General features: G+C 39.6%; 1 pseudogene; it reads right to left on the bottom strand.

Moving 5' to 3' along the window:
- Window positions 1-1,083: 1,083 nt before the first annotated feature.
- Window positions 1,084-5,171, bottom strand: LOC136442536 (uncharacterized; annotated as a pseudogene).
- Window positions 5,172-10,771: the final 5,600 nt, after the last annotated feature.

Here is a 10,771-nt window from a genome sequence, read left to right on the forward strand (position 1 = left end):
TTAAATTGCATAAGTAATGAGGAAAATCTATATTTCCATTCTAGGCATGTTGTGGCAGCTTACACCTGTTAGCTTTGAAACTAGGGCAAGTATTCCTCAGGGACCCAACAGCTAGTGGTCAAACCACCAAGGGATATAAAACCAAACCTGTATACTTGTTTCTATTATGTGGATAGCTTAAGCGTTACTTGATCAAGGTTTTATAAACCTCCTTGATATAATGAAATGGGAATAATGCAAATCAGAATCTAATTTGCATGATTAAAGGGGGCATTTTAGAAACCCATTCCATTCAATGGTACGACAGTTAAAAATGCAACATATGTTAACTGAGAAATAAAGGGACATTGATAAAGTTATGCAAATGTTGGCCTAATTTGCATATTATATATTTCACGGAGATTTGAGGTCTCCGAACTGTTGTTTTAAGTGAGTGACTTTGCAAGTTAGGAACAGTCCATTTTTGGATGATCATGAGGAAAGGTGAGATCATGGGAGTGAAATATTGTATACCACATTTGCTTGGAAACATTGCCGTCCTCAACTAATCTGATCATCTCCAGAAAACCGTCTCTTCTTATTGCTGTTTTACTCCGGGAAGGAGGGTGATCTCCTGATTGTATTGTAAATAGAGTTGCCGCATTGGTATGTAACTTGGCATATCGTCTGCTAGGTTGCTCGTGATTATGCACGTTGTCTTTTTTTTTACACCGTAACAGCTTTTATGATTGATATAGTATTTCAAAAAAATCTTCGCTAGCGAAGCCAAGCCAATGATGATAGTATTTCAAAAGCACCCCTATCTTTAAAAAGACCATTAATTCCATAGCGTTTCGTGGGTGGGCGCTTGGAGGGTTTCGTGCTAAGCAGATGTGTGTCGTCATTTGTATAGCGGCTTGAAACCAGCTGATGTCTGATTCCAATTAACGACTCCAAGTAGATGTTAGGGTGCGGCTTCCTACAAGGCCTGTATCTGAGATAGAGAGGAATATCGACCAATATCACTTTCTGTATCACTCATAGCAACATTCATCTCACACGATGCGTACTCATACGTCACACAGTAATACACGGACACATGTGTTAGGATGTGCGCGAGTGCTTGGGCACCTGCAGAGAGTTTTAATGCCAGAAGAGTCAAATGTACAGAGGCGAAAGCTCCGAATCCAGTCCGAAAAGGAATGATTTGTTGCCATAAGACAACATTTACTAAAACACAAGCCAAACGAAAGTCACGGTTTTTTTTATAGATAATCTTTATAAAGATTTTCCAACATCATAATAGACGAATACATGCATACAAAATAGAAACATAAAAACCAGGAGACATCTTGCTAACACTAGATTATACTTACAACTTATCGCATAAAGATCCCCACTTAAACAGGTGTTTATCAATTTTTCCAGAATTATAAGCACTTATATATTCCGCTTTGTGGTAATGCTTTACATAGGCAATGTATCCATCTAACGTAGCTAATTTTACATGTCTGTTTTTGAATAAATAAAGTTTTGCAATTAGCAACAATGTATTAATTACAATAGGACAATTAACAGAAGTACCTAATATGATGATTCTAGGTGCAAGTATGACTGATGCATTGACATAGTTTTGTATCCAATTTTTAACCTCTCCCCAAAACTTTACGAGTGAAGAACAATGGTGAAAAATGTGCAGAGGAGTTTCCTCCTCGCTGTTACAATAAGAACAAAGTGAATCGTCGGATAAGTTCCATCTGTACAGCTTATTTCTTAAAGCGAGAAAACTGTGTATTAATTTATATTGAAATGCTCTTAGATAGGAATCAATAGTCGTTATGTAAATTAAACTGTAAACCAAATCCCATTGTATCTGTTCATCGAAGATATCCACCCAGTATTGTTGGGCTTTACAGTGAAAATCAACAAATTTTCTATCAACTAAATAAAAGCAATATAATTCCCTATTTATTTTAACCCCTTTCAACCTCTAGAGAGATTTTAACACAGGCATTGTAACTGTTTCAGAGAAAAATATCCTTAATCATATGTTTCCATTCAAGTGGAATGCTAGATAACAGTTGTATATATCTAAACTCATTACAAATTCTTCCATATTTATAAATAAATGATCTGTACGTCAGAAAAGTTCCATCATTGTCCAGTAAATCCTGAATAAAAATAATTCCCCTTTGGCTAAAGGCCTCCCAGAAAAACGGTAGTCTATCAATAAGTAAGTTAGAATTAAACCAAAGCAATTGTCTCATGACTTCCCATTTGTTATCGGGTGGTTTCTTCTGGGCCTTTAGCCAAGCTAACATGACCTCTTCAAAGAAAGTACTTAAATATGCATGATTGGGGACAACATTGTGGAAATGAGTTTCAGTAAGTTGGAGGAAAGGGAAAATACCATACCTAAAAAGTAAGCTATGATTCAACATCTTTCTACAAAACCAATTTTCGTTCAAATATAATCTAGGGATCCAAGCCGCCTTTAATGATAAATTAAAGGCTTCTAGATTGACAAGTTTCAGTCCACCATAATCATACATGTTATACACAATTTTTCGTTTAACCTGTTCTGGCCCACCTGACCATAGAAATCTGAAATTTTTTTTATCATATATCTTAAAAAACTCAGTGTCTGGAGATGGCAGAGACATAAAAAGATAAGTAAATTGAGATACCACTTAAGTATTAATCAGTGTGACTTTTCCATACAAGGTAAGGATTTTTCCTTTCCATGGCTGGATTATTCTATCAACTTTCTGCAACTTTTTGTTGAAATTATCTTCAATTAGAGTTCTCATATGTTTGGGAATATAAATTCCCAAAAGGTCAACGGACCCATCTGACCATTTAACAGGAAAAGTACATGGTAGTTGAAAGTTTGTGTATTTTAGTGGTCCCAATCTGACAATTATACACTTATCGAAATTTGGAACCAAACCAGAAATTGTAGAGAAGTTTTTTAAATCTAAACACAGCGCTTCCAACGTTCTGTAACAGGGTTTGAGTGAAAAATTGGTATCGTCAGCAAATTGTGATAATTTACATGTTTCCCCTCTACATACTAATCCCACAATGTTTTCATTAGATCTTACTCTAATCGCCAACAATTCTACTGCCAAAACAAACAGATAAGGCGATGATGGACAACCTTGTCTTAACCCCCGGTGGAGCCTAAAGGGTTCTGACAAATAACCTTGGTTAACTATTCTACTTGTAATCTTTGTGTACATAATATTTATCCACCGTAGTAAAGATTCACCAAAACCAAACATATGCAATGCCTCTAATACAAAGTCTAACCTTATTTTATCAAAGGCCTTTTCAAAATCAGTGACAAATATAAGGCCTTCAACATTTTCCTTATCACAATATTCAATAATCTCCAATACTTTTCTGATGTTGTCACTTATTGACCTACCGGACAAAAAGCCAGTTTGGTCCATATGTATAATTCCGGATATTACTTTTTTTCATTCTAAGTGCAATACATTTTGACAAAATCCGTGTGTCACAAGAAAGTAATGTAAGAGGTCACCAATTTGTCAAATACACTGGATTTTTGTCCATACCCGATGAGTCTTGTTTGAGAAGTAGGGATATAATCACGTTTATGACTTAATCCAAAAGCTATGCCAAAATTTGAAAACAGAGTAGGACCAATTTTACAGACCTCAATTCTCTGAAGCTGTAAACAACCAAACTATAAACTCATTCTTCACTCAAGACATTCTGTGTGATTAAATCAACTAAGCTAGGTTGTTTGCCAGCTACGCAACCCCTAAAAAACCTCCCGTTTACCGAAGGCCAAAAAATGGGGGACGTACACCAGAGCCTTACTGCAGAACAACCAACATTCTCTGGGATTTCTATCTCTGAAATAGGCCATTCCAAAAACTTAGGTATGCTTGTTGGTAACGTTTTGAGTGAATCCTTGCTGTACCATTACCAGACTTACTCAAACTCTAGTCGATTTTCTGCCCTGGTCGGTGCCGTCGCCCAGGGTCGAACGCCGTCAACTCCTTGGTACTCTGTTGTGTACCTGTGTCTCACCTGGATGCATGCAATTGGGGGAAAGACATCGAAGCCTGTATGTTAGACAGAGAACGTTATCTGCTATTTCTAACGCAAAAGGTATAGGTACTAAAATTCAACTCAAATAAAACCTTCTACTCAAATTTTTCATCGATCTTGCAGCCTGCTTGGTGCCGTACTAAGCGTCAAATGCCGACCGCACCTTCGTGCCTATTGTCTACCCATTCCTCACCTGGAGATCATATCACGTGATCTCTTACCTGTGTAGCATACCTGCTGTTACTACAGAAACTTAATTACTGGGTAATTCGTCATCGGATTCCTCAAACGCCAGTAATTGTCATTTTCCGTATCACTCAAAGCAACATTCATCTCACACGATGCGTACTCATACGTCACACAGTAATACACGGACACCTGTGTTAGGATGTGCGCGAGTGCTTGGGCACCTGCACCGCATCGAATTGATCAAAGTACGGGAAGAACACTTTTCGCCTTAGATTCCCAATGACATGGACACTGCTAGCCTTTCTTTCAACTTGTCAGGTACATAACCGTCCTTTGCTTTGTCACTCATCCACCTGCCATGTCTCTTAAATAATCTGTCTGCATTTCCCGCCTTTGCTGCTGCTGTGGCTCCGCCTGCTCTATAGCTCTAAGAGAATGGAGACCTGGAGTAGACACATCATTCACTACTGTTTTGAGCATCTTTAACACTAACTCTCTAGCCCGTGTATAGCTCAATTGTCCTGAATTTTTCAGTTTCCACCCTGCACTTGTCTTCGAGCGACCTCTGAAAAGAAAACTGTCTGTCGTTAGATCTATGTCTGCTGATCTGCAGTATCTTTCCAGCAACGCCACTGGACACGTTTCCTTCCCGGTCCGAGCAATGGGGACCCAGTTTCCCTCTCTGTATTGATCTGTCTTACTCGACTCCAGATATATGCTAACGTATTTGTCTGTAAAAGAAATGTCATTGCATTCAATCGTCGCTAGTCATTGTACCTCAGAAAACCTGCATAAGAAATTCTTGGTTCCATGTGTCTTAACCAGATTTCTCAAGACCTCAGGAGCAATAGCTTGTTTCTTGACTTTTGGTTTCCCTAGGATTCTTTTGGATGCGTTCCCAATGTTTTGAACTACTACATTATCCGTGGGAGAACTCTCTCCAGCCTGAAGGTGTGCCCAACGAATGCCGTACAGTGCTTTTTGAACTGCTGAAACTGAACTTGTACTTTGCATTACCTCTAGCACGTAAAGCGCTACATGAAAAGGTGAAGCTGGGAAATTATTCACTTCTGAAAATTTGCCAGCAAACTCACACCACTTCTGAAAGGCTTCGCTGTATTAGTGAACCGTGTCGGGTGCCCTCGATGCCATTGCTATTCCCGGTAACTTGTCTGCCAGAGCCTTCAAATATGGATTCTCAACCTTCTCTGCGTCTCACCAGACACCGTGCTGGAATACCTCCGCTAGATCAAGGATCAAAAGAAAGAAAAAATGAATCATGTTAGCTTAATATCGGGATACATAGAACAAATCTACCATTGCCGTAGTTCTGACTTATTCTACATGCTCTTGCATATCCTATGCAAATGTCATACACATGCGGTAAGACACAGCGATGTAAAACTCGTCCAATCTCATTCAAATGATGTAAGTCACGGCGATGCAAAACACGCCCAACTCAATCAAATGAGGTAAGTCACGGCGATGCAAAACTCGCCCAACTCCATCAAATGCATGAACACGCAGCGATGCAAAACTCGCCCAGTGCCATTCACATGACAGAAAACACAGCGATACAAACCTCGCACAACGTCTTTCAAATGTTGGAACCCCCGGGTATACAGGGCTCTCCCAACGTCTTTCAAATATAATATAATAAAACACAACGATACAAAACTCGCTCAACTTCATTCAAATACAATAAAACGCAGCGGTACAAAACTCGCCCAACATCATTCAGCTGCATTAAAAACACAGCGATACCAAACTCGTCTTACTTTCGTGTCAAGCAGCATATAACGCCCCTACATAATCAAAAACCAGCACTCTTTCCATTCAAATCACAATCATCTATTTCAATTCAACATTTTGTTGTTAAATTGATTGTTCCATTTATAACCTCCATGAAATAGGCCTTATCCACATGCTAGACAGCTTTTGCCCTGCTTTTCTTTGTGCAAAAGAAATCTTTAGAGCAAACACTCTGAAGTTCATCTCTTTGTTCCCGAAAACGGTATTTCTACTCATACCTGGCTTGAACAAGTCTTGTGCGGGTTTCAAGTCAACCACATCAATAACAAAGGAATCAAAGTTCTCACCATCATTACATAATATAGACCAGAAACTGGCTGACTTCCATAACGGTACAATCAAAGTGCCACTTGCACTGCATTCCTCTAAGTGTTTCAAAACTCTCCAAATAATGTTTACTGGCGGGTGCAACCAGTTGTTGCAGCCAGCCCAATCACACGCAAAGGCATCTATGCCTGCTGTGTCGGGACACCAACATCTCGAGTTGAATCTCGGAACCTTCTTGTTTCAGTGATTGGCAAACCTATCCATCTCGTACGGTCCCCACAACCTCTCCAAACACAAGAAAATACTAGCATTCAATTCATAATCATCAAAGTAAAAAAAAAATCTGCTCAAAGCATCTGCTTTCTCATTGAGTTCCCTTGGAACCCATTCGATTTCTAACGTAATGGCATGCTGACAACAAATCTCATTAATATCAAACGCAATGTTCTGTAAATGTCTCTTCGTGCTGCCCACTTATACAATCCTGACCGCCGCTGTATTGTCACAATACCATTTGACGCATTTCCCTGCCAGATCTTCTTTTAAATCATATGAAAAAGCTTTAATGGCGCTCAGGTCAAGTGGAACTCTGAACTTTTTCCAATTCTGTCCATTTGCCTTGAACTGCACTATGCTCAAACTTGACCATGTAACCTCCAAAACCTTAGAGGATGCATCTGTGTATATCAGTCTAACGGCTTTAGAACTAGTGGCTACAGGATATCTGTTAGAGGAGAATAAATTCTCCTACCAGAAAAACACTTCTCTCTTTGTTTGGTGATCTAGTTCTACCAATCTGAACCAATTCCTTCTCATTTCAAAAACATAGTACAATTATCTTGTCATGATTCTCACCACATTGCCTAAACAAAGCTATAAGGAAATCAATTTAACTACTATGCTAGCTAGCTGTTTTACTGGAAACTTGTTGTTCCCTAGACTAAAATGGATAACCACTTTCAACAAGCATGAGTACAGTTTGTCTATTCTTGCAGTGGTTCATGTCCAGAGTAGTTCCTAGCCAGGAAAAAAATCTGCACCGGGAACCGAACACACGTTTCCGCATTGGGAACCAAACCAAAGTTCAAGATGTCCAAACACACTTGTTCTGCTGCCTTCTTTGTAACTTGCAATTATTCTCCTTTTCCTAGGCCATCATCCCAAAATTTGAAAACGCTCTTTCCTTCGCTTCTCCACTTTTTCACCAGTGGTTTGAACAATTTTATGAAAACGTACCGAGCTAAAGTCCAACGGCAGAACACAGAAAACAAAGAATTTCTGTATCCCAACACCTTGATCCCATCAATCATCCACGAAAGCCCAAGGTATTTTCTGCGCGGTGGAAAAATGTCAATATGATGATACCCTGACTTGAGGTCAGAAGTAAACATAAAGTCGTCTTTCTTGAGGCTTTTTGTCGCCAGTCTCAAATCCTCGCATTTGAATTTGTGTTTGTACATATTAAACAAGTTCACGTACCTCAGGTCCAGAAACAATGTCCTTTTCCCACTCGACTGTGTGGAAACAGAAAGAGGGTTACATACCAACGACCTCTCTGCAACTTGTTGAATACAACCAAGTTCAAGCAACTCTTTGACTGCGTGGGGAAAAAACAGTTATTCTTTGCATTTCTATTATTGTGAGCAAATCTAGAAAGCGGTAAATCATTAAGAAGTAACTTGTATCTCAAAGTCCTGCACTGATATGGCCCCTGGTAAGCCCCAATCTGTTCCGGTTGAACCTTCACTGTTTGTCAATCCATAACGACTGAGTCTGAAAAAATAAAAGGAGTGTGTACAATTAAATCTTCTGGATGAATATCTTGAATTTCGGACAGCTCTCACGCCAGCGCCCTTCCTCTCCACAAACGAAACAATTTCTAGGTTTCACACGTGTAGCGGTCGGCTCTGCCTTCGCACTGGAACGGTTCTGAAAAGGTTGTTAGAGCGGAACTTTATTGCCCGCTTTTTTCTTGTCTTCAGCCTCCTTCTTTCTCTTTCTGGCTCTAAACTCCGCTATTTGTATACGTTTCTCATCATCAGGGTTATCTGCTAATTCATTTCTCAAGTATTCTGCTACCGTCAACCATCCTGTTTCGGATTTGTCAGCTAGCAAAATACATTTTTGCCTGAAATTAACCAATTTCTCACCTTGCTCCAACGCTTCCATCGCTTTGTCCAACTTACTGGATGCTATGCCGTCCTTGACTTCTGCAAAGTAATCTTTTACCTGGTGAGTGAAGCCATACTGGTCTTAGTTGCCTTTCTTCGTGAATTTCGGCGTCTCACCCTTCTTGATCTTCTAAATTACGCTCATTTGTTGCTCAGCGGTGTCGTCCTTCGCCCGCTTTAGCTCCCCAACTTTCTCATCCATGATGGAACGAACAGCTCTTAGGAGCTCTTCATTGTGGCGCTGTATGGCTTCTTGTATGGCATTCTGCTCGGAACCCTCCGTGTTGAGACGAACAAACTTGCAGCCTGCTTGGTGCCGGACTCAGCGTCAAATGCCGACCGCACCTTCGTGCCTATTGTCTACCCATTCCTCACCTGGAGATCATATCACGTGATCTCTCACCTGTGTAGCATACCTGCTGTTACTACAGAAACTTAATTACTGGCTAATTCGTCATCGGATTCCTCAAACGCCAGTAATTGTCATTCATTTACTAGTTGGTTCGTCCGTCAATCTGACGAGGACCGCTGTAGTCATCCATCATTGGGTTGGGTCGCATGTGTCCTCATGTGGCTAGTATGTAAATGAAGACTTCATGTGCATAATCGATAAGAAAAGACTATAATTCCGTAGTGGTGAATGATGGGAATTTCATTTTTTAATACGGCATTTGGAAGTCAAGTTAATTGAACATTGTTAGATATAAATCATGCACATCAATTCTCATTTACATAATTCATTAGCAAATAATACAATAGCCTTCTTTGCTAAGATTAGACTTTCATACTTAGACAACGCCTTCGCACCTAATTTGGCATGTTGGTAGTAAAAGAGGGAATCAAACACCTTAGCCACACTGCAAACACCATAATTACTTCACGGAGGATTGTTCCTTACAAAATCTCCGTTCGTTCTCATTTAAATGTACACATTTTGTAACTTCCGTTACCAATTGAAGTAAGACGTTCCTGACAGATTATATCCGAATATAAAGGTGCCAAACTGTCGTTTTAAGACGATTTAAAGGCTCGAGAGCATTTCATGAGTCTTGAAACTCTAATTAGAAAAACTCAAATTTCTAGTCATTCCTACACATAGTAAGTTTCAATAACACTATACCATTACATATCGACATTAAAGGAGCAAAGATGCAATGTCGTTGTGTGGTGAGAACTGATAGAAAATCTAAGCCCTAATAGACTGATTCTGACTGTCCATCACAATTAGCGGTTTGACCAATGAGAGCGTGACTGCATGCCCGACAAATATTGCTATATAATGAGGCATTTTTATGTTTTAATTTTGCATTTCTACGTTTTGAAGAAAGTGGGCGGGGCTATGGGATCGGTCTATTTATACTAGGCGCGTGAAACCAAAAGATCGCCACGTAGCCTATTTTTGTGCCGCTTTTGATATGAAATTAGCACGCAAATGTGGTAAACAGTGGCATTACACGTCAATTTCATGAAGATTACAGCAACTAGAGTATTTCTAGTTTTCAAGCCTCATAAAATGCTCTGGGTGCCTTTAAAACTTTTCTGGCTTTTAAAAACGATTGTTTGGCACCTTAAACAATGTATGTGGCATATCTTAATGTCAAGAACATCTTACTTCAAAGGGTAACGTAAGTTACAAAATGTGTACATTTAAATGAGACCGATCATCTTGTTACCTATGCCAAAGAGGCTGTGTTTTTTTTTTTCATGTGTGCATGTTCAGCAAAATATTGCACTATTAAAAATCACCGTAATTTACAAATGTATATCCGATGACTATTCAGTGTACTGCCAGGATTTTTTCACAGCAGGAATATTTTAGGGGGGTCCGGGGCATCCTCCCCCTGGGAATTTTGAACTTTAAACTATCAAAGACACTATTCCCTGCATTTTGAAAACTTAACTTTGTGAAATAAAGCCAATTTTTTTTTTTTTTTTACCTTTGCATCAAAACAACAGAAAACCCCCCCTATGCTGGTTGAAACACAGCGTAGGGGCCAAAATCACAGCGTTCAATACACTCAAATGCCCTGGCGATGAACCCTGCCCTTTGTCAAACTTAGGACAGAGTATGACGCTTTCTTGTTAGTAGTGCAATGCAGCTTTGCTACGGCTCGCCTATTCAGCCAAGCACACCGGGCCACCCATACTCTTCTCGATAAGCGTGTTGGGTTCTTTTACACAAAATGATAATATCATTCCTTGCTCATTCTCAACAAAACTGTCCAAAACTGCTTAAGAAGATTAAGATTCAGATTCACACAAACACCCTA

This window comes from Branchiostoma lanceolatum, chromosome 9 (assembly GCF_035083965.1).
Source record: "Branchiostoma lanceolatum isolate klBraLanc5 chromosome 9, klBraLanc5.hap2, whole genome shotgun sequence".
Taxonomy (NCBI): Eukaryota; Metazoa; Chordata; class Leptocardii; order Amphioxiformes; family Branchiostomatidae; genus Branchiostoma; species Branchiostoma lanceolatum.